This window comes from Pelodiscus sinensis, chromosome 25, assembly GCF_052426305.1.
Source record: "Pelodiscus sinensis isolate ZL-2025 chromosome 25, ASM5242630v1, whole genome shotgun sequence".
In the NCBI taxonomy this organism is placed as follows: Eukaryota; Metazoa; Chordata; order Testudines; family Trionychidae; genus Pelodiscus; species Pelodiscus sinensis.
Genome location: NC_143076.1, coordinates 13,384,146 through 13,408,307, shown reverse-complemented (window position 1 = coordinate 13,408,307; position 24,162 = coordinate 13,384,146). Strand labels below are relative to the sequence as shown.

General features: G+C 49.5%; 1 protein-coding gene across 3 annotated transcripts in view; it reads left to right on the top strand.

Annotated features, from left to right (window-relative positions):
• The window catches only part of TMPRSS5 (transmembrane serine protease 5), a 245,350-nt gene that overhangs the window by 150,118 nt on the left and 71,070 nt on the right, over nt 1-24,162 (top strand). For all 3 annotated transcript variants that reach the window (XM_089773315.1, XM_075909414.2, XM_089773314.1), the window contains exon 2: nt 6,883-6,977. The gene's annotated coding sequence lies outside the window, so the exon portion shown is untranslated. The remainder of the gene's footprint in view (nt 1-6,882; nt 6,978-24,162) is intronic.

Genomic DNA, 24,162 nt, shown 5'->3' with positions numbered 1-24,162 from the left:
GCATACCATGGATTTATATAGAGGCAATAAGATATTCTCTGTCTTATTTTCTATCCCTTTTTTAATGATTCCTAACATGCTGTTTGCTTTTTTGACTGCCGTTGCACATTGAGTGGATGTTTTCAGAGAACTATCCACAATGACTCCAAGATCTGTCTCTTGAGTAGTTGTAGCTAAGTTAGTCCCATCATATTATATGTATGGTTGGGATTATTTTTTCCAGTGTGCATTACTTTATATTTACCAACATTAAAATCCATTTGCCATTTTGTTGCCTAATCACTTAGTATGGTGAGATCCTTTTGAAGCTCTTCACAGTCTGCTTTGGTCTTAACTATCTTGAACAGTTTTGTATCATCTGCAAATTTTGCCACCTCGCTGTTTACCCCTTTCTCCACATCATTTATAAATAGGTTGAATAGAATTGGTCCCAGTACAAACTGTTAGAGGACCCCGCTAGTTACCTCTCTCCACTCTGAAAACTGACCATTCATTCCTACCCTTTGTTTCCTGTCTTTTAACCAGTTATCAGTCCAAGAGAGGACCTTCCCTCTTATCCCATGACAACTTGGGGAAATAAATCACCAAAAAGCCCAGACCTGGGGAAGAGCTGTGTGGAACTTGTAAGCATGTCTCTTTCACTCACACGGGACATTCCAATAAAAATTACCTCCTCCTCTTTGTCTTTCTCAGAAGTCTTCTAATTTCCAGCTTAAACTTACTCATGAGCTGTTGTTGTTGTGCAGGTCTACCAATTGCGCGTGTGTGTGTGTGTGTGTGTGTGTGTGTGTGTGTGTCAGGGAAAATGGGGCAGTTGATGGGGGCCTGGGGAATCAACAGGGGTGAATCAGTATGGACTGGAGCCCCTTAAAATCACCCCCAGAGTTCCACTGAGGTGTGGTCCAGGCAGTGCTGGAGGACTGGAGAGGGAAGGCAAGCCCCCAGCCCCTTCTGTGAGCACAAAGCTGCCTCCCTCACCTTGCTCATGGGCCAGACAGTTCTGTCATCTTCCCCCCCCTCCCCCCCCGGTCTTGTGCTAACGTTGTCCTTCAGCTTAAATAGCTCTTCTCCTGCTGCGTGTTTCTCTGTAAAACTAGGGAGGGAAGTGGCTTTACCTCTAGCCTGGCCAGCACTGAGGTCTCCTTTACACAGCTGTGTAGAGAGAAGTGAGAGCCCTTTGTGCACACATCACCCATCAAGATGAGACATTGGGAGCTTAGTCTGTGTGGGAGACTTCATTGGGGTAGATTTACACCCGGCCCTAAGCAGCCTGAAAGGAATTTCTTAGGGATGGACCCCTGTCTGCTTTGCTAAAACCCTCTAGGTGCATTGGTCTGAGCAGCACTGCTAGGAAGAGGTGTTCTTAGCAAACAGCTCATAGTCACCTTGCATGCAGAGAGTCTGGGGAGAAAATTGAGGCAGTGATACCCTAGGGACCTGGGGAGATGGCACCATTTAACAGCAAAATCAATGGAGGGAGGAGGAGCTGGGTATCCTTGTCTGCTCCAAAAAGCTGTGCCCTAGGGCATGTGTTTGATCCAGTACAGTTACCCAAGGGTGAGCCTTCAGCAAGGGAGAGAACACAAATCCAAACTTTGGCACCCTTCATGCAGTTGATACAGGGTAAGGATGTTAAGTAGCATGTAATTGGCTAATCGATTAGTCGATAGGCTTACCAATGCCACAGTGTTTCAAAGGGGCAGCACTGCACTGAGCCCAGGATCAGCTGGGGACTCCACAGCTGACTCCAGGTTCTGTGGAAATGCTGCAGCTGATTGTGGGCTCCATGGAGCGCTGCCCCTTTGAAACACTGCCGTGGCATTTCAAAGCGGCAGCGCCACTCGGAGCCCAGGACTCCATGCGGCACTGCCGCTTTAAAGTACCCGCTGCTTTCCTCCTTTGCTGCTTCTATCTAATAGAGGAAGAAAGAGGAGGGGGAAACGACTAGTTGACTATCCTGTCGATTATCTGATAAGCATTTGCTTATCGGATAGTCAGCTACTCCTTAACATCCCTAATACAGGGATCTCCTCTGCCCTTTTAGAGTCCCAATGAGGTCAAACAGCCTATGTGGTTCAGTGACAGCATCTGGCCCTTAATTAAAAGCATTGGCCCACATTGCCCCCTGTAATCAGCAGAGTGCTTGCTGGAGGGTGGCACCGGCCCCATAGGTTGTGTTCCATTGTTTGTAACATCCGTGGTGCATTTGGGTCTTATCACACTAAAGGTGAGAACCATTGTTGTTATTTGCCTTGTGATGGTAGCAGAGACTCTCCTGAAGCCTTGTGGTGCTAGATGCCTCACATGTACACAGGGCTGGCCTTACCAGGAGGCAAATTGAGGCAGCCGCCTCAGGTGCCAGACTGGGGGCAGGGGGCCACTAGGACCCAGAGTGTAGAAAATTGTGTCTGCTGCTGGTGCATATGTAGGTAGCAGAGCAGTCCTATGAGAGGAGTAGAACAGGAAGAAGGCAGAATTGAGACCTTTCAAAGTTTTGGCCCAAGCAAGGGGGTAAAGGGGCGTCATTTGAGCTCCCCGCCTCAGGTGCCAAAATGTTGTGGGCCGGCCCTGCATTTACAGCACAAGAGATGGCCCCTGCCCTGGAGAGTGTATAGACCCGACAGGACAGACAGTTGTCAGAAGTAAAAACTGAGGCATGTGATTTTCTCATAGTCACACACTGGATAAATGGCAGAGCTCAAAGGAGAATCCGGGCCCCTGGATTCCTGTTTCAGCAGCCTGCATGCAAAGCAAGCCACAGTGTCATAGCTAAAAAATAGCCCCCATCCCCTCTCTGGCGACAGCTATAACTCTGATTCATATCACATCCCATGTGCTGCTGCGAATGAATTTTCCCTGCAGATAAGTAGCAGTTTGGCAGAAAAGGACCTGGGGATTACAGTGGTTGAGAAGCTGGATATGAGTCAATAGTGTGCCCTTGTAGCCAAGAAGGCTAATGGAATATTGGGGTGCATTAGGAGAAGCATTTCCAGCAGATCTAGAGAAGTGAATATTCCCCTTTATTCGGCACTAGTGGGGCCACATCTGGAGTATTGTGTCCAGTTCTGGACCTTCCACTATAGAAAGGATGTGGACACAGTGGAGAGGGTCCAGCAGAAGGTAATCAAAATGATGAGGAGGCTGGAGCACATGACCTACAAGGAGAGGCTGAGGGATTTGGGCTTGTTTAGTCTGCAGAAGAGCAGAGTGAGGGGGGATTTGAGAGCAGCCTTCAACTACCTAAAGGGAGGTTCCAGAGAGGATGGAGAGAGGCTGTTCTCAGGAGTAACGGATGACAGAACAAGGAGCAAAGGTCTCAAGTTACAGTGGGGGAGGTCTAATTTTGGATATTAGGAAAAACTATTTCACTAGCAGGGTGGTGAAGCACAGGAATGGATTCCCTAGGGAGGTGGTGGAATCGCTATCCTAGAGGTGTTTAAGTCTCTGCTTGACACAGCCCTGGCTGGGATGATTTAGTTGGGGTTGGTCCTGCTTAGGGCAGAGGGTTGAACTTGATGACCTCCAGAGGTTTCTCCAACCCTAGCATATTATAGGGGAGCGACAGCTCTGTGGTTTAAGCATTAGTCTGCTAAAGCCAGGGTTGTGAGTTCAATGCTTGAGGGGGCCATTTAGGGATCTGGGGTAAATCTGTCAGGGATGGTACTTGGTTCTGCTGTGAGGGCAGCAGACTGGACTCAATGACCTCTTGAGGTCCCTTCCAGCTGTATGAGTTAGGTGTATATCTATATATATTCTATAATGGGGAAGTGAGTGGCTGGTGGAATATCAATGGGGTTATAAAATCTTGGAGGAGTAGCCATGGTAGGGTGCATCTGCACAGTACCCTTACCTCAAAATTATTTATTTTTTGGCACTATCTACAAGTCCTTTAACCCTCATGGAACAAGAGTTACAGGGATGGCGAAATAGCACGCCCGTTATTTCAAAATCTATTTTGAAATAATGGGCACATTTAAAGATGCGGAATAGCTATTTTGGGATACTTCTAGTATTCCAAAATGGCACCACTGTTTAGACGTAGCCTAAGACTGTAACTTTAAAAAAATGAGTCATCCTGTAGCACCTTAGAGATTAACAAAATATATATATATATATATATATATAGTAGCATGAACTTTTGTGGGCAAACCCACCTGGAACTTCTAAGTAATGTTGATTTTCATTTGAAATGTGATGAGATTATTTGTTGCTAGTCTGCAATTTTCAAGATCTGTTAAATACACAGAAGATTTGCTTGGGCAGCCCAGCAGCAGACTAATCTTACTACTTGTGCAACCTGCTCTGGAATAATGTCGGATATCTTCTGAGCAAGAGCTCAGAGTACTTTAATTTGTAAGTGATTCTGTTTCAACAATCCTGCGGGAGAGTTCCAACTGAGATAAGTCCAAGGGTTTGCTTAAGTGATGGAGAAGCCTAAAACCACATAGGAACAAACCTAAAATGCTTCCTAAGCTGACCAGAGCATGTGGCATTTTGGAAGCCCACGAAAGGGTGTGAAATTCCTGCCAGCAGTGGCTGCTGAGCGCAGTTAGCTCAGACAGAAGGGAGAGCATGAAAATGAGGACACCAGACATGATGATTTATTGTATTACGGGAACAAGCCAAGGTTCCTAACTAAATGAGACCCAGTCATGCTGGGCACTACACAAACATTAATAAAAGGCCGGTCCCGCCCCCCAAAACTTTACCTTCTCAGTCAAAGACGAGCCTCAAATATTAAAAAGAGGGGCAGGAGGAGAAGGGTTTCATCCAATTGCTTGGTTCTGTGCAAAACTGACAAAATCAGTTCTGATCTCAAGAGATTTCCCATCGAGGACAGAGACCTTACAACTTTAATTCACAGAATCCAGCCACATGCATCACCTGCGTCCTATTAGATTCCAGGAATGTGGGTTGCAGGCTCCCTTCTCACAAAGCAGAGCCAGATAAGATCAGATGCAACAAGGGGTTCTCGTAGACACTTCCCCCTTTTTCTGTCTCTCCCCCACGATTCATTTACAGACCGTCTGATCTGTCGATGCTCATTGAATGCTAAGGAAAAACTCCCTACTCATTGCAGGGGGTTCAGGTGAATCAATAGCAATGCATAACTGCGATTTAGACTTTAACTGGTTGGTGCGTTACAAAGCCAATTTCTCCTGCCATTAACATCATCCAGCCCACTTAATTAGCCTCATTAACACAGCTCTCTTGCAATTGAAAGGTACTTTCTTTGCTGTTCTAGATATCTCTTGGTTTCTGTTCTTTCCACTCCAATTCATCTGACGAAGTGCGGAAGCTCATGATGCTGTAGATTTTGATTAGCCTCTAAGGTGCCACAGGACCACTCGTTGTTTTTACAGTGACAGACTAACACAGCCACCCCTCAGAGATTTAGAAGTCAGCTCTTCTGGGCAGTCATTGTTTCTCGTTATGCATCTTTGCCACTCCCAGCACAGAGCGGCCCCCATGTTGGTTGGTGTCTCTGAATGTAACCGTAATGCAAAGAATAAATAATTGGAGACCATTGGAATGGTCAGACTAGATCAGACCCAGGACACGTCTACTCCAGAGCCTTTTGCAACAGCTGCCTGCCATTTGCCATCTCCACACAAAGGAGGAGACGTTAGTCATCGTCACCGCACAAAGCGACTGCTTCATCGGTTCAGCTGGCAGATAAGAACAAACTTTGGTGTGCCTGTCTTCACTGCTAAAGAAAGGCAGGTGTGTGCCACGGGGTAACTAACACGCATGAGCCATCTTGCGTTGAAGTCCTACTGGAGATAAACCGCTGGGCTGTGTCTACATTGGCATCCCTTTTCCGGAAAGGGATGCCAATGAGACACATCACAATTGCAAATCCGCGGGGGATTTAAATATCCCCCGCGGCATTTGCATTTACATGGCTGCAGCTGGCAAGTTTTTTCAAGTAGGAATAAGAAATCCTCTGGAAAAGGCTTTATTTTCCGGAGAATCACGTCTAGACTGGCGCTTTTCTCCGGCTTATCCCCAAGCCGGAAAAAAGCGGCAGCCATGTAAATGCAAATGCCGCGGGGGATATTTGCAATTGCGATGTGTCTCATTAGCATCCATTTTCCGGAAAGGGATGCCAATGTAGACACAGCCCTGTAGTTTCACTGGGTGGTAAGTGAGGTGAGATCCATTCCTGGTGGAGGTTTAATGCTGGTCTTGCATAACTACATCATGATAAAATAAGAAGTTACTCCCCCTGTGCCGTAACAAAGGTTCTTTGAGATGTGTGTCCCTGTGGCTGCTCCACTCTAGGGGTACGTCTACACTACATGCCTCTGTCGGCAGAGGCATGTAGATTTGTTTATTCAGCAAAGGTAAATGAAGCCGCGATTTAAATGATCGCGGCTTCATTTACATTTACATGGCTGCCGCGCTGAGCCGACAAACAGCTGATCAGCTGTTTGTCGGCTCGCCGCTAGTCTGGACGTTCCCCCTGTCGACATCAAAGCCCTTTGTTGGCAGCCCCGGTAAACCTCATTCCACGAGGAATAACGGGGCTGCCGACAAAGGGCTTTGATGTCGACAGGGGGAACGTCCAGACTAGCGGCGAGCCGACAAACAGCTGATCAGCTGTTTGTCGGCTCAGCGCGGCAGCCATGTAAATGTAAATGAAGCCACGATCATTTAAATCGCGGCTTCATTTACCTTTGCCTACAACCCAGTCTACATGCCTCTGCCGACAGAGGCATGTAGTGTAGACACAGCCTAGGTGTCGGTGTGTCCTTGCACTGGCAATTGGAGATTTTTGCTAGCAGTGCCTGGCCATGCCGTGCACGTGCACTAGTCGTTTTGTGATGCCGTTTGGCACACGTGCATGGTGTGACTCCCTACATTCCTTCTCTTCCACAGAACTCAGAGATGAACTCCAAAGTAGAGGCGAGGAGGGTGGGTAGTGGATTACCCACAAGGACACGCATCTCGAAGACCCATCGTTCCTGCACAAGGTGAGTAACTTCTTCTTCTTCTTCGAGTGGTGTCTCTGCAGGTGCTCCACTTTAGCTGATGGTAAAACAGTGCCCCCTATCCAGAGGTGGTGGGATTTGGAGTCAAATTAGGGAATGGAGGATAGCACAGCAAGGCCGATGGTGGTAGTGGTGTAAGAGTGCCTGATACGGCACAAGGTTTAACAAAGGTATATTTGGAGGACCAGGTTGTGGCTCTGCATATATCCATAAAGGTATGTTCTTAAAGAATGTGGCTGAGGCTGCCATCACTTGAGTGGAGTGTGCTGTGACTCTCTGTGAGTGTTTTTATCATGTATTGTGCTGCATGCGTGTGTACAGGAGAATATCTATTTGGAGATACATTGAGAGAAGATTGCTGCACATTTGGATCATTCTGCTAGGGAGACAAATAGTCTGGTGGAAAGATTTGGTCCTGTCCATCGTGTCTTACAACTAGGCTGTGTCTAGACTGGCCAGTTTTTCCTGAAAATCAGCCGCTTTTCTGTAAAAACTTGCCAGCTGTCTACACTGGCCGCTTGAATTTCCGCAAAAGCACTGACTTCCTACTGTAAGAAATCAGTGCTTTTTGCGGAAATACTATGCTGCTCCTGTTTGGGCAAAAGTCCCTTTTGTGCAGAACTTTGTCGCAAAAGGGCCAGTGTAGACAGCTGAGATTTGTTTTCCGCAAAAAAGCCCCGATTGCGAAAATGGCGAGTTGAGCTTTTTTGCGCAAAAGCATGTCTAGATTGGCACGGACGCTTTTCCGCAAAAGCGCATCGTTATAACGCGAACTCCGCGCCAATCTAGAAGCTCTTTTCCGAAAATGGTTTTAATGGAAAACTTTTCCGTGAAAAGCATTTCTGGAAAATCATACCAGTCTAGATGTAGCCCTAAAGTACAAAGGGACACTTTAGTTGTAGTTACTTTGCTATTCCGGATGCTTGCAGCCAGGAGGCTGTGTCCATGAAACTGCTGTCGCTGTGCTCTGAGCTGCTGTGTTGGCTACATCCAGGGCTTCCTAGAGGGTTGGTCGTAGTTGGCTAAGAAAGTCTCATAACTGGCTACCCAGAACTGGAGGGTGGCAGATGAATAGATTTTTCACCCAAAGAGGTGCAGGCACTTACGGCCCTTGTCCTGAGACATGGAGCAAAATTGCAGTTGCTTTGCTCTGTAGTGAACAGCCGCGACCACTAGGGAACTTGGTCATGGGTGGGAAAATAAGAAGTCCGTACCCATAGCCAGGACAAAATATTTTCTGCATGCCCGGTTGGTAGTGGGAGGGGCAGAGGCTGATGTTTGTCAAGTGGCTTCCGCAGACTCCCTTACTGCCTCATCTCTGGGGAGAGCGATGTTAGTGGTAGCAGAAGGCTGCAGAATTTGCAGCAATTGGTGCTGTTTTTCCTGAACGTCCTGTAGTGTGGAATCCTGGGCTGTGGCTTCTCCCCTGGACAGTTTGAGGCCATCCCCTGGCCCCGGGATGGGTGGTCTTGCTGCCTTCTCTGGTGAGGAGGTGGGGATGATTTCTCAGTAGATGTCTTCGTTGTTTCTGGGGGCGAGATCATCACCCTCCAGTGGTTCCTTATCCCCTGTATTTGAGGCTGTGTCCTGCGTCTGAGGCAAAGGGGACCTGATGGCCTGAGGGAGTGGGGTAAGTGGGGTGTATATTAATGTCTGTCACTCACCTGGGGTCCTATGGTGGCCACTGCATAGGATAAGGTGGTGGTGGGAAAGGCCGTGATTGCCCATACCATGGCTGTACTGGTCCTGCTGTGAGTGGTCTTGACTCTGGTGGGTTCCCAAGGGGGCCTCTTCTGTGTGGGGGAGGAGTGCTGTGAAGAGAGCTGCCATGCCCGGTGGTTCCACCCCTCACTATATGCAGAGGAGGCTTCAGGGGACAATGGAGGCTGTTCTGACTGGCTGGGTGGTGAGCAGTTGGTGCCGAGAAGCGGGGATTGCGGTACCGACACAATCTCCATGTCGCTTTGGTGTATCAATTGTGGCGTTGCCGACTGCTGTTGAAGCGTGGTCTGCTTCTGTACTGGTTTAGCGTTCGTGGTTGGGGCCGTGGTGTGCGTCGATGCTGGCGAAGGTGGCATGTCCAACCATGCAGTCTTTGTGCCAAGTTGGTGTTGACGGTGCCACAGAGGGGACTTTTGATTTCGGCTCGAATTTAGCATGTTTGGCAGACCTGGCTTCCACAGCTCAGCGGTGCTGGAGATGCGCGGTGTTTGGGGGGGTATTGACTCTTGAGGAGCTCAGCACCAGGGGCAATGTCTTGCCAGGGATGCTCTCGACTGTCAAGAGTGCTGGTTAGGAGAGGAAGAGGCTCTCTTCCTTGAACTGCTGGAAGCTTGAGCCTCGGCCTTTGAGGTAGTTTTATGAGACGCTGTGGCAGGGGTCTCATCAGAGGGCTGCAGAGACTTCTCCAGGAGGATCATCTTCAGAAGAAGCTCTCCATCGTGTCTGGCCCTCGCTGTTAAATTATTACAATGGGGGTATTTGGGGGGTAAATGCGTTTCTGGACACAGAATGAAACCGGCACGGCCTCTCGGCACAAATCACATTTTATTAATCTGGCATCTTCTCATGGAAGGCAGCAGCGGATTTAGGGCAGGGCGAGTAGGGTGGCTGCCCCGGGCCCCGCGCTTCCCAAGGCCCCACGCATGCGCCATGTCAAAGGAGGGGCCCCATGAAATTTCACTGCCCTGGGCCCCGCGGCACTGCCCTGGGCCCCGCGGCACTCTCATCTGCCCCTGACTGAAGGTGTAAGTACCCTGATGGGTCAAGGAGGAGGGGGAATCTTTTTTTGTTTGTTTTTAAGTTAGGGAGTTAAAATGAGATTGGCAAGGGGAAGAAGTAATTTTGTCTTTCTGCCTCTTTCTTGTGCTCTTCCGGAGAGAGCACTGTCTGGGGCTCCATCTGCTGCTGAGGAGAGTAGAGGAGGAAAGGAGGGACCCGTGTGTGTGTGAAACAGAGGCCAATGGCACCACGGGGTGGCTACTGTGCATGTGGAGCATGGCCAGGCACTGCTAGTGAAAATCTCTGAGCGCTGGTGCAAGGAGGCACCGACACTGAGAGTGGAGCATCCACTGGGACATCACTTGCAGAAGAACCACAGGTGCCTTGTCTCTGCTCAGATTTAACAGCAAGATAGCTCTCACAGGTCAATTATCTTCCTGCAACTGTCCCCTGCCACGCATGCCCCTTTTGGGCCATAGGAGCTGGAGCTTAGCCTACTAGAATGTTTGCTTGGGGGCTGACCTTTGTAAAAGTTTCCCCCAAAAGGCTCGGTGGCTTCCCTGCAGACAGATGCTCATTTTCTCTTCGATGGACAACCAGAGGCCCGAATGACCAGCGCAGGCTGCCCTACACGAATTGACTGGTTTTATTAGAAAAGGGGACAGCACACAGCAGCTGATTAATTGGGTCCTTCCTCTGCGCCCCGCTGCTTTCCGCAGATAACACCCAAAGAGAGATTATATTGTCTTAGATGCTCATAAATCTCCTTCTGAAGCAGCAAAATCTGTTATGACTAGCCGCAGCTTCAGACTGCAATTATAAAGTTGTTGGTTTGGGGCTGGTGGGCTTTTTTCCCCAGCATCCAAGTCATATTAAATATTCATTTCAAGCGGAATGGCTGGGCAGCTTTCAATAGTGCACGGTTATTATTTCTGGTTGTTATTTATAAAGGGCCGTCGCTGACTATTGAGGTTAGTAAACTTATCTTTCTATCTCCCCGTTGTCAGACATTTCTTTCTTCCTTTCATCCTTTTCTTTGAGAGGGCTGGCCCTGCGGTCTGCCTGAGTACAGAATTCCATATGCAAGGAGCAAAGTGCTGTGGGCCTACAGAGTGTACTCGCAGGGATACGTAAGCCAGATTCGCTTGTTTTTCCTTCAGCTCCCCTTCTCTTTCTGTTGTCTGTTCTCTGCAGTCTTTGATGGCTGATATCCGCTCCTTGTTAGATGCAGAAGCCTGCAGAGAACAGGATCCAACCCACTTGCTCGCTCTCGCTCGCTAGGTCCAAATAATTGTTTTCACAATGGGAGGAAGACCCAATAATTTCCCACCCAGTTTTTGGGACTGAGCTGTATTTGCCTGTATGGGAATTGGGGAGAGGGGCTACTCAGCATCCAAAGCGTCAAAGATACATGAGATCCCCATCCCTGGGTCTGCTCACCTGCCGTTCTAGGAGATCGGAGAACAGATCCAAGCCCGTGTTCACTGCTGTCCCGGGGGGGGGGGGGGGGGGGGAGGATCAGGGGACTCGGGCTGTACGGCTCCTTCTATCCTTGGCTTCTCTGCTGAGACTGTGAATGGCTTTGCTGGCAGATGCCAGCTCTGCGGGTGAGTTGTTTTGGGTGTGATGTGGATGCCCTTCCCCTGGGAACTGCTGAGACCCACCAACCCCTTCAAGACATGCACTGCCTGGCGTAGCACACCGCCAGCTTGTCCCACTGTTGGCTTCCAATTCCCAAAGCTTCCAATTCCTCCCATATCTGACAACCCCATGCAGTGCCCCTGTCATGATCATGAGGGATAGCCAGCAGCCTAGGGGCTAAGGGGTTAACTATACCTAACTCAGATATCTAGGAATGTAGGTAGGAATCTCAAACTAGGACAAAGGAATTTGGGGGTTTCCCTCCTTTGTCTCTGGGGAGTTTTTCTTTTCTCTCTCCAGCTTTTGAAGGGGACAGGATGTCTCCCTCTAAGAAAATACTCTTCACAGTCTATAAGTAGGATAACGTTTAGATAGATCCATTAGGATTTATTGTTTATGGTTTGGAAAATGGGATCTGATGTATTGGCTTTCCTTTGTAACTAAGTTCTAGGCCCATGGAGTTTCTCCATGAGTATATTATTTTGTTACTTTTCCATCTAATTATTATGCTTGCAACAGGAATAGTATGGTGATAATCAAAGTTTTCTCTTTTCTTTTTAACCTGGTATTGGTTAATGGTTGTGTCCTGGTTTGTACTTTAGGGGTGAGATTTCCCAAGTAGTCTCTCCCCTGATTTTCTTTATTAATATTTGGGAGGTGGCAGCGGACATTTTATTCCCAAAATCTAGGTTGTTAAGATTTTGGGGGGAAGTTTTATATCAAAGCCTGGTAGATAAGGTTTGGGGGTATTTTTTCTGGCCTCCATTCCTGCATTTATCATGCCAGAGTGGGGAAAGAGCCATGACAGCCCCCGATGAGGCCAAAAGCTCCTCTTGCGAATACACAAGCTGCTGGGTAGTGTTTGCACTTTCCCCCACCTGAAACAGGCCTGTATTTACCAAGCTGCCACTTAGAAGGGGGTGGAATTAAACGATGTGTCAATACCCCCAATGCTGGCTTGCAGGATAACATCCCTTCAAATCCTCCCCGCCTCCCCCAGCAATTTTAAACAACGGTTGCGCTTTCAGAAGCGATTTCTTGCCAGACTCTGCAGCCCTCCACAATGCAAGAGTGACAAAGGCACGGCAGAAAATTTCATGTAAGGAGCTATTTGTCAGGAATGACATTATTGACAGGCAAATTATCTGTCACAATCAATGCAGCCATCTTACAAATGAAACTTAAGCACCCCCGTAATAATAGCTCAGCAATCCGGTATTGATTAAGTTGCACAGGGCGCATTTGTCTGAGGAAAATAGCTTATTTTGCCTTATGCTCTGCAAACATCCTACACTTTAGACATGGTAATGCTTTAATGTTGGCTGGTGTTCTGACCAGCTTCCAAAGCGTGCCGGGGATCATGCTGCGGTTGGGGGGGAGAAGGAGCGGTTCATTGATTTGAGTTCCCCCTCCCTTCCCTGTCCTTGCTTCAAAGCCTCAGCCCTTGGATGAAATGAAAGAGAGAAACTGATCCCAGTGGAGGGCTGGAGGGAGTGCAGCTGTCTCCCGCCGAAATTCGTGAGGGGTGAGCCATGGCGCTCAGAACAGGAGGTAGGAGAGAGAGCCCAGAAGGAAAGAAGCTTGGGAAAGAGACTCATTAAAGAGAAAGTGAACGACATGGGAAGGGGATACAAAGCTTTAAAGTTTTTCTCTTTATGGGGAAACTGCTGCTGCTAAGGGCTGATCCTGAGATTTAGATCTCAGTGGGATTTTCTGTCAGGCCCCAAATGTGAATATCTCACTGCAGTAATGGAAATAGAAATTACTGGGCAGGGTGAAATGTGAAACCCCATTTCCCTTTTCCTGGGTCTTGTCTTCGTTCCTGCTTCCTATTACATGACGGTTTCTATGCAGTAAACTCCAGTGAACACAGAGCAGTGGTAGTTTGAACACAAGTTAGCAGCGCAAGGTAAACCCAACCTACTGATGCATCTGAGGCACTTACATGGCCCCCGTTCCTCCAATATCTGAGCATCATGCAATCTTTAATGTGCTTACCCTCACAAAACCGCAGTGCTATTCTTCCCCTTGTACAATTGGGAAACAGAGGCACGAAGGGGCTAGAAGTCTAGCCCAAGATCACTCAGGAGGTCTGATGGAACAAAGTCTTGACTCAAGCCCCCTTGCCTATGGATAAGGCAGGTAGATGACAAGCTCAGGGCCATGCTTGTTGCAGACCTGTCACTTTTGTCTGGGCAGATACAGTGATGATTATACAAAGAACTCATTTGCTCCAATTCCCATAAGGTCAACGAAAATCTTTGCATTGCTTATTTAGAAATTTGGCACTGTCTACACAGCCCCAAATTTTTTTTAAAAAAGTGCTATTCCAAAACGTCCTTTAATCCTTGTGGGACAAGGTTACAGGGATGCCAGAATAGAGTGCCTGTTATTTCAAAATCTATTCTGAAATAATGGGCTTTAAAGATGCAGAATAGCTATTTTGGGATACTACTGGTATCCCAAAATAGCTCCTCAATGTAGACGTAGCCTCATTCATTTCCCCTCTATGAATTAGATCTTTCTATGGATACAGATATCCAGAGTTGTTATAAATAGGTTGGTAGAGTCACCATCCAAAGGAAAGACTTTCGTTGACCTTATGGGCATTGGATCGAATGGGTTCTTTGTATAATCATCACTTTCTCTGCCTCCTTCTCATAAGAACATAAGAACGGCCGTACTGGGTCAGACCAAAGGTCCATCTAGCCCAGTAGCCTGTCTGCCGACAGTGGCCAACACCAGGTGCCCCAGAGGGGGTGGACTGAAAACAATGATCAAGCAATTTGTCTCCTGCCGTCCCTCTCCAGCCTCTGACAAACAGAGGCCAGGGACACCATTTCTATCCCCTGGCTAATAGCCTTTTATGGACCTAACCTCCATTAAATTATCTAGCTTCTCTTTAAATTCCAAGAGGAATAAGTTTCATTGCGTTCTATAATTAGCTATCGTGCATGGAAAGGATGGAGCAATCTCTTCACATCTGACCTTGTTGTATTATTTAGCACTAGCTGCACTAAGGGCGTAGTGGGGGGGCTGTCTGCTCTGTAACCCGGGGTCCCCCTGCGCTGGGATGTGATTCTCACTGACTCACCCACATGTGTATTAACCCAGACACATAGGCTCAGCCTCCCAGGGAGAGAGACAAAGGGAGGAAGGCGGAGACCAGCACCTGGCTGGGGGGCAGGGCCTTGGGGGGAGGCAGTGGCTGTCTGGGGAACATGGAGAGAACAGGCTAAGCTGGGGGCTAGGGGTGATGGACCCTAACCCTAGGGGCCTGAGCCATCCTGGCCCTGCCCCCGGTAGCCACATCACGTCTGTGCTGTGCTGTATTCTGGAAACTCAATAAACCCCTCTCTGTTCTACTGGCTGGAGGAGACTGTTCTGGCTGCCACGGGGGTGCAGGATCGGGGAAACCCCAACGCGCCGTCACAACCACACTCTGAATTAACCGTGTGCAGCGCTCCCATCCTATGTGCTAGTGTCCATGGTGGAGGGCAGGCTTGTTCATTAGACAGTTCTTGGCACCATTCATCTGGTCGCGACATTCAGCCAGCTACTCTTGCGTTCTCCAAGGTGAACCACACATTCGTGGGGAAGGGGGAGTGGGAGGCTCTGGGTGCTCACGCAGTCTTGCCCTTCCAGCCCTGTCAGTCATACTTTGTAAGGCAGAAGCTGCAGTTTACCTGAGGAAGGCCTGCAAAGCCAGGGCTGGAGTCGTTTATGCTGCAATGGGAGGTGCTCTCATGCCACAACACCCGCCAGTGTGCAAGGAGCCTCACTAACCCTGAGGATAAGTCCAATAAGGAGGGGCTGCCTCAGTTTCCCAGCCATAAGGACCCCAACAAAGTTGTGAGCCAGGCCAGGTGGTGCCTCTGTCTTGTTGCTTTGTTACTGACCCCGGGAGGGGCTCAGTTTGTGTGGACTGGAACTTTTGCCTTTCCCCAACCCACAAGTAAAGTAAGCAGGCCTACAAGGACAGGACCCTACCCTAGCCAGGAGTGCGTGGCCTACATGGCCTGTGATCGCTGGGTGGAAAATGGACAGGGTGAGGTGTCCCCAAGAGACTCTTTTACAAGGCTGCTTTGGAAGAGGTTCTGGCAGACTTCTCCCTCAGTAGCTCACAGTCATGCATGCTGGTATTTTCCTACACTAAGGCGCTGGATTCGTATCATTTTTATCTTTGTTACAATATCGGAGAGCTTTGTTTTCTTGTTGAACAACATGCTCGTTCGCTACCTGAGTCATTGAAAGTGCACCCGCTCCCTCGGCGTCCTTTGGAACGTGCTCCTGTGCTGGGTGGGAGTTAAAGGCTCGTGGAACTTCGTGTCTCACCTCTCGGTCTACTGGGATGCAGAGGGCACTCGGGGCTCTGATCCCCAAGCTAACCATGGGGCTTGAGGATGTGGCATCCGCTTACCTGGGTACCCCTTGGTTGGACCTGCCTGGGAGTGGACTGGTCAGAGGAAAGCAACTAGGACACGGGGGCTTGCACAGAGCAGGGGATAGCTCTGAGGACCTGGGAGTCAAGATCAGAGCTCCAGGGCGGGGAGCAGAAGAAAGCTGGAATGGCAGGGCTGGGGAGGAGCCAGCGGTGATCCGTGAGAAAGGCAGCGATGTTAATGAGGAGGCAGAGAAATGCCGAGAAACAACATTCCAACAGCCCAGAGAGGAGCATCGCTGATGTCCTGAGCTCCTTGCATGGCAAGTGTCTCACCGCATGGATTTCCCCAGAGGCCTCCTAAACCTTTCCGGGAAGAGCTTAGTCATTTCTGGCATAATGACGCATCATAAATACACCACCAAGCGACATTCCCTGTACTGCTGCTTCCCAGGCCTCCTGCTGCTGTTCTGGGGCTCTGGGACCATTCTTCATGTCTGTTTACCTTTTGGAAAATCCTTTTAAACAGTATTAGCCATGGAAGGAGTTGCCACAATGTCCTGACAGCTTTCATGAATCAAAGCATCTTTAAAGGGTGGGGTGGCTTGTGGGGTCTTGGGCCAGGGAAAGCCACACGTCAGTCTGGCTTTAAGTTGATTTTCAGACTCTCTAATCTATTTGGATAAATATTTGTGCGTGGCAGTCGGCAGCATCGTAGGTGGGTGCAGCAGTGGGGGCCGGATGTTAGAGGAGCTCGACGGAGGACAACTGAAAAAGACAGCAGAGAGGACAAGGCAAACGCCAAGTCGTGGGACATGTGGGTGGATGGGTTAATAGAAGAAAGGAAGGGAGAGTCGCTTTGTTTAAATTCTTCCTTGGCCCCCTATGCTGCTGTCAGTCTTCATGAACAGGCCCCTGGGGCTGGACAGACTCTTGCTACCATCAACCGGCTCCCCCCTGTGTCTGATCTCAGGATCAGAACCCCTGAAAAGCAAAACGAAAGGGCAGAGTGTGCCGAGGACAGAGAACAGCAGCATCTTTTGCAGCTTTGTGTCCAGAAGCCTTGATCTGTTTTTCTCCCGCAGGACAAACCCTTCTGTCTTCCAAAGGCCACATCAACCACGTCTCTCAGGCTGCACTTCCATGCAGAGAGCTGGGCCCTGGAAACAGCAGGTTGCCTGTTTTAGCTGTTCCTTGCTTACTAATTATCTCCTTCCGGCTCTGCGGGGTGGCCCGTGGGGACGTTGTTAGAACAAGGCGAAATGTGAACTGAAGGATGGCAAGTTCACCTCTATCCTATCTGGATGGCCCATATGGGAATCCCTCAGTGCCAGAATTTCTTGCAATACCATAGGTTAGCCTCAGAGGATGTTTACCTCCTATTTTATAAAAGCCCAGTTAGTTACGTGATAGATGGGTTTGTTTCCATCAGTTCTCACCAGATGCTGTTTCTATTTTGCAGTTGTCGATTGCCCGGGACTTTTTTCTCCCCCCCAATCCAATGTTTGTACCAGCCGCTGGTGAAATCTGCCAGATTTCCCATGAATGGAGTGTGTTCTTCTTGTGGGCATGGCCAGGTCTCGCTGAAGGTGATAACATCCACACCATCATCAGATTTCCAGAAGGAAAAATGTCTTGGGACTCTGGAGAGGCACAAGGGAAGTTTTACCCAGTGAGAGCAAAGAGTGGAGGTGTAAATGTTCAGATAACGTTGTGTTTTTTTTTCCTACTGCTGCTGTGCTTGCAGCTTACAGGGGAGATCAGAGTAGGAATGGCTGGAATGACCTGAAGTAGGGTAGGATCCAAGAAGAACCCCTGGAAAGGCCCAGGGCCATAATACATTTTGTTGATTCACTGGTAGTTGTGAGCAATCAAAGAAAAAATGCACTTGAGGTCGAACTGAAATGAACCTTTCTGAAAATTTCAGCACCTAGAAAAGTGCGGGAAAGAATCATTTCAGATCAAACCCAATGTCTCATTTGACCTAAAATGAAGGGATTCGTTTTGCTTCCACGAATTTGGTTTTTAATTTTAAAAAAGAAGGAAATTTCAAGCCATCACATCGTTTTGAACTGAAAAATCAAAATGGTTCCCTTTGAAAATGTAAAATGAACCATTTTCACTTCAAAAAAAATTATTTTGTTGGTTCTTTTCCAACACAAACAGCCAAACCGACACGAATCCCTGAAGTGTTTCAGTGGTGCCAAATCCGTATTTTTTGACTGGAAAAAAGTTTTGGCTCAGAAATGCTGCCCAAAGCATTGGTACAGACAACTTCTGCCCCAGAGCACGCATGGTCTAGGTGTCATACAGAATGCAAGAGGTGGACAAGATGGACAAACCGGGTGTCTCGGAGTGTGCCAATAAAATTAACAGAGTTTAATGGGAACACAGAAGTATAAGGGCTTGACTTCACAGCACAGTTGCCCCACTCAGCGAAGTCGCTACCTTGGTTGGCGGCAGGGCGTTTTCTATTGGCGTAGGAATTCCACCTTCCCAGGAAGTGGTAGGTATGTCAATGGGAGAAGCCCTCCCATGGACACAGTATGTCTACACTGGGAGTTCAGTCAGTATAATAATGTCACTTAGGGCTGTAGGGTTCCCACTTCCCTGAGGGATGAGGCTTAACCAACACAAATCTATAGCATAGGTCAAGCCTTAATTCCCACTTGCCTAGCCAATGCCTGATGAGAATCCTGGGGGAAAACCGGATTTGGCCAGATCTGCAGAGCCAAGGGTGGGGAAGGGAGCTTGGAGAACCATCTAAATTGCCTCTCTCCTCCAGCTCTTTGCATCTTAGTCCATGAGTGCATCCTCCCAAGATCTTTCCTCTGAGTTCTCTTGGCTTTGGATCGAGCCCCTCCACGGCCCACACACATAATCTGTGGTGTAATGAGCCTCCACAGCCGAGCGGCACCTCTCATCAGAGCCTAATAAAACATCATCTTCAAAGGATGTTTTTATCGCCTCGTTAATGTTCCCCCTAATTAACACACGGGAGGCAGCGCTGCCGTTTTCGCTATGTTCAGTCGGCTGATTCGCCCTGTGGAACAAAGGGAAATTGAAATTGAGGGGAGACGGCAGAATGGCCGTCTGGGTGATTAACCACGGCCGTGGCGATGAGGAGAATTATCTGCAGCCAATCGGTCTGAGCACATGGTGACTCGGGCCTGCCAAACATCCTCCATTGATTCCTCACTTGTCTTTCACGCTGCAGCCTCAGCATGAGATGAAGACCGTACCAGATGAAGACCATACCAGGCTGTGATGCTCTGGGGTCCAACTCAGACCAGGAAGGGGGGCAGCCCTTCTGCTCTGGGTGGGATAAATGCTATTCTGCCGCGCTCACAGAGCTGACACCAACAGCCAGCATAGGAGCATGAAGGGGGCTCCCTCAGCAAAACCAACAGCCTCACCGGGCCCCTGAGCAAGGCTGGGGGAGCCTTGCTTTGTACCCTCAGAAGGGGCGGAACCTCAGATGGAAGGGGCGGGGCTAAGGCTAGGCAACTCTCAGCACCATTCAGAGAGCACTGCACCTCTCCCGGCAGCCCTCAGTGGTACCCAGCACATGTTGGGTGGAGCTCTGGCAGTGGTTTAAAGGGCCCAGGACTCTGGCTACCACTGCTGCCCCCGTTCCTTTGTCTCTTCGGGGGAAGAAGACAAAGGCCTTTTCTCTCTCCTTACGTCTTCCCGAAGTTCATTGAGCCTGTTCTGAGAGGTGGGATGCTTCCTAGGTTCAGTCTCCATCCCCAGCTGTCATCTTTCCCCCCTTGCTCTCCTGAACGACTCACAGGTCAATGTGATTTTCTTTGTCTTTGGTTACACCTGGCTTAATTCACATCAGAGGCTATCTCTAGACCGTGGCGCTATTTTGGGATACTAGAAGTATCCCGAAATGGCAATTCCATGTCTTTAAACATCCCCGTGATTTTGAAATAGACTTTGAAATAACGGGCACGCTATTCCGGCGTTCAACAAGGATTAAGGGACTTATCGGAATAGCACTTTATTTTGAAATTACCTCGAAATAAGCTCCACAATTTGCATAGTACAAATTGAGTAGCTTATTTCGAGGTAAGGGTGCTGTGTAGACACAACCAGAGACACATTCAAGTGGTCAGAACCACCATCCTTTGTTTAGGGCAAGCATGACTTGGACCCAGCTTCCCAATTTGATTTCAAGAAGATAGTTCCAGGGCATCATGACAAAGTCCCATTGGGTATTCTTAGAGTCACATGGGGCTAATCCAGGCTCTCTCATAGTTGAGTACAGCAGGACACAATAACTCCACTGAAATCACCAACTCAAATTTTTCAGTTCACCTGATCCTTTGTGGATGTAAGTGGTTCTTAGGCCTGGCACCCGCTTTCTGCCCAGGCATGAATGTCACCCTCTGCAGAGATAAGCCTATATTTACTGCACAAGTACACATGGGTAATGCTGTCAGCAGTCTAGCATACATTAGGTGCGTCTGATCGATTTAGCTTATTACATACAGATCCAATGTTAAAAAAACATTATTAAGCTTGCAGAGTCCAGCACTTAATTAGGAAATGCCAGATTTCAGGTTGCCTTTGTGTCTTAGTTTGGCCATCTTGTGCATATGCTTTACTTACATGACCACATACTATTTTTACTATTTTTTCCATTGAAAATACCTTAATTCTGGCATTTCCTAGCTTTTTAATGGATATTTTTGTGGGCATACCAAACACACACACATGCACTTTGCTGTGGTTTTATCACTTCAACTCCTTCTAAAAAGCCCTATTTTGCTTTAATTAAAAACAAACCTCGTGTGGGCTAAAGAATAATTTCCCAACCAGCTCTAAACAAACACAAATCAATTTCTTTTCCTCACCTTTTTCAATTGTATCTAATGAGTCATGAGATTAGCACCTTTGAAATTACAAGGAGAAGACAAAAAGCCCTATTATCAGAAAGGAATCCTCCTGCATCGGATTTCTGGCAGCAAGTGACACAAAAGTTTCGCTGGGAAAGTCGAAGCTCGCCGCTTTGTGATTAGCTTTTCATTTTAACTGCTTTTTAAAAAAGCAGCTAGTGAAGCTTGAATCTCCTGTCAAACATTCGGTTCGCTTTGTAGTTAGAGGTTTAGTATGTGCAAGTGACTAAGATGAAAACAGTCAGCCCTGTGTTTCAGTGTGTGTTTTTGTAGGGTTCAAAAAAGAATAAATGTTTAGGTCTCTCAATGGCCTTTAGCCAGGAAGGGCAGAGATGGTGATTCTAGCCCAGGTATGGGCAATCATTTTTGATGGGAGGGCCACTCCAAGATTTTGGTAAGTGGTTAAGGGGCCACACTTTTCTATGGAGGGGGTGCAGGGCTTGGGACAAAGGTTGGGTGCAGAAGGGAGCTTGAGGAAGGGAGCTGGGGTTGTGAGTCTGCAAGGGAGTCTGAGTGAAGGAGGGGTTGTGACATGGGGCAAAGGATTAGGGTGCAGGTTCCAGGAAGGAGTAAGGGTGCAGGATTCTGACATGGGAGAGGAGTAGAAAAGAGGGTGCAGGGTCTTGGAGGGGCAGGAGGGGGCTGGAGTGCCACAGGCAAGCTTTGGCCAGGAGGCACTTACCTAGGTGGCTTCTGACCAGCAGCCCAGTGCGACCCTGGGGCAGGCTCCCTGCCTGCCACAGCCCCAGGCTGCTCAAAACAGCTGGCTGCTCCCTCCATGTGCCTCTCTGCGCCGCAGGTGAGGGGGGGGCGACATTGCGCATTGCCTATGCCCCCGAAACCAGCCAATGAGAGCTGTGATGAATGGGCTGAGGTGGGGGGGAGTGCATGAAGGGTCCCAGCTGCAAGGGGTGCGAAGCACCTAGAAGCACATGGAGCAGCTGACGCAGGCAGAGAGCCTGTCTCAGGGTCCCGGTGCAGCTGCCCATGGACTGGATCCAGCCTGCTCTAACCTCTGCCCGAAGCTGGGAATGGTTCCCGGGAAAGGCTCGCTTGATGCTTCCCTGTTGTGTTTGCTCCCTGTGAAGCATCTGGCATTGGCCACTGTCGGCAGACAGGACACGGCTGGATCAGCCTTTGCTCTGACCCATTCTGGCCGTTCTGATGTTCTTAGACACAGTTTCTCCCTCATACTTCATACTTGTGCCCCCATTCAACATGCCCACACACACTCCCTATGTCTAATCCTTCGTCTCCCTCCCAGCCGTTACGCACATGCCTCACAATTGGCACTCACACACCAGCTCACCGTTCACCGTGGACACCCCCATCCACACACGTGCTCACACCTAGCACTCCTTTGCCACACTCCACACACAGACACTTCATGTCCCCCAGCCCACACTCACATTCGCACCCAGCCCCCTCTCCCCACGCGGGCATGCAGAACTAGCTACCCAGCCTGCTGCAAAACGTCAGAGCCAGGTGCTAACCATGCCAAGCTGGGTGCATCAGGTGGAGCTGAATGGGGAAGGAACTAGTCTGAGAACGGGCTAGAACCTGGGAGGGTTTCCGGGGAAAGGGAAAGGGCTCGGATCCCACTCCCCAGACAGGAAGTGCTCAGCAAAGTCTAAAAGGGGAGGCCGGAGGCCCAACAAGCCATGAGGATGTTAGTGCCCAAATGAGAATCCAAGCATCAGAAGGGGGCAAGCGCTCTCTGCCATTGCGGGGCACAATGTGCGCTCTGCTACGGGGCTGTGCATGACCGGAAATCTCAAGGCAGCAAATGAAAAGAGCTATTGAGAGCAGAGGGAAATGGGCTTTCGGCTGCTATGCCAGCAGCACAAAACTCACTCGGGAAAAGTAGGGAGGAGGGGAGAAGGAAAACAACCTCTGCCTGTCCCTCTCTCTGGGGCCTAGGATGATTTTATCGTCTGCCTCTTCCTCTGCAGCTTCTAAGCCAACACGTCAAAGCAGCCCCCAGCAGGAAATGCAGCATCTTTTTGCACTCCTTGTAAATACAGGGGCTCTCTTTTTTCCAAGGGGGATTTGCTTTAAATGTTTAGTCTGATGCTCAGCAGGGAGGCTCTTTTCAACAAGGCAGGAGGTAGAGGGATAAGGGAGATACCTTTCATAAGGCTTAGCGCTGTGCATCTTCGGAGCCCTACTTCCTCATTAGCTAACGAATCCCCCTAATGGGACCAGGAGGTGACTTCCATTCCCACGCGGCTGGCACCGCTGCACTGTGGCTGATTCTTGCAGTCGTTGCTGTTTTTCTTGAAGTCCCAGCTCCGGAGGCCATGTGATGATTAGGATGGACTCTTGGCTTTCTCCCCTCCCCCATCCCAGTAAGTTGGTTTCTGACTCTTGTGGCTGTGGAGAAAAGCTTGAAAACATGAACCCCCCCGCCTGTGGCAGATCATGCTCCTTGCAAAGCAGCCGCAGTGGGGGAGACTGTGGGGAGAGGTCGATGCTCTTTCTTCCTCACTGGGAGCCGCCAGATCTCCACCGCCAGAGAAGGGAGCAATCCGGCCTTGTATTAGTCACACTCCTTTAAACCCCATTGCTGTCTCCGTTTCGGCTTCCTCGTGTGTCTGGACCTGCCTCCACCCCCTTGTGCCGTTATACCTGGATTGAGCCCTGATATGACAATGTCAGGGGTGTGGCTTGTTAGTAGTGATCCTAGGGCAGGCCTGCACAACATACGGCCCGCGGGCTGCATGCGGCCCGCAGGGGCTCACTGTGCAGTCCGTGACGACTACAGGCCGCGCGGCCCCATCCAATCCGCCAACCGGGAGGAGGAACAGAGCGCCGCCAGGGAGGTGGAAGTGCGGCGATTCTCACTGCCAGGCTGCCTGCGTGCAGCTCCGGCGTGAGGAGGTGGGGCGCGAGCCAGAGGGCAGGACGCCGGCAGACACCAGGACGCTGGCGTGACGTGGCGTCGTGACGTCACAGCCGGCGACCGCCAGATTCAAAAAGGCTCCGGCAGCCCCGCAACCTGGAAGGCAGAAGCCAGGTAGGGGAGGGGAAAGGGCTTGTGCTGAGGAGAGGGGGCAGGTCAGGAGAAAGGGGAAGGGGCAGGGTGGAGGAGAGACAAATGCCAGGGGGCCAAGTGGAGACAATGAGGAAAAGGGCAGGAGGGGAGGTGTGACAGGGTGATGCTGGGAGGGGAGAGGGTAAGGGCATTGGGAGCTGTATGTTGTGCAGGCCTGATTTAATTGAAAAATTCTTAATAAAGTATCACCGCCCCCCCCCCCCACCCCAACCTACCCTTGCAGCCCGCAGCTGTTTCCTTTGGAGTAATATGGCCCTCGCCGCTATCTGAGTTGTGCAGGCCTGTCCTAGGGCAATCCCTAGTGTGATGCAGTGACATTGGCATAAAGGTGCCATATAGCAGCATAGCTTATCCCCATCCCCCACAGGAATCTATATCGGTACAGTATAGGCACATTGAGACTGGCATTACTGCGGGGTGGGTGGATGTGTTTGTATTGCTTGGACTGCACTGGAATAGGCTGGA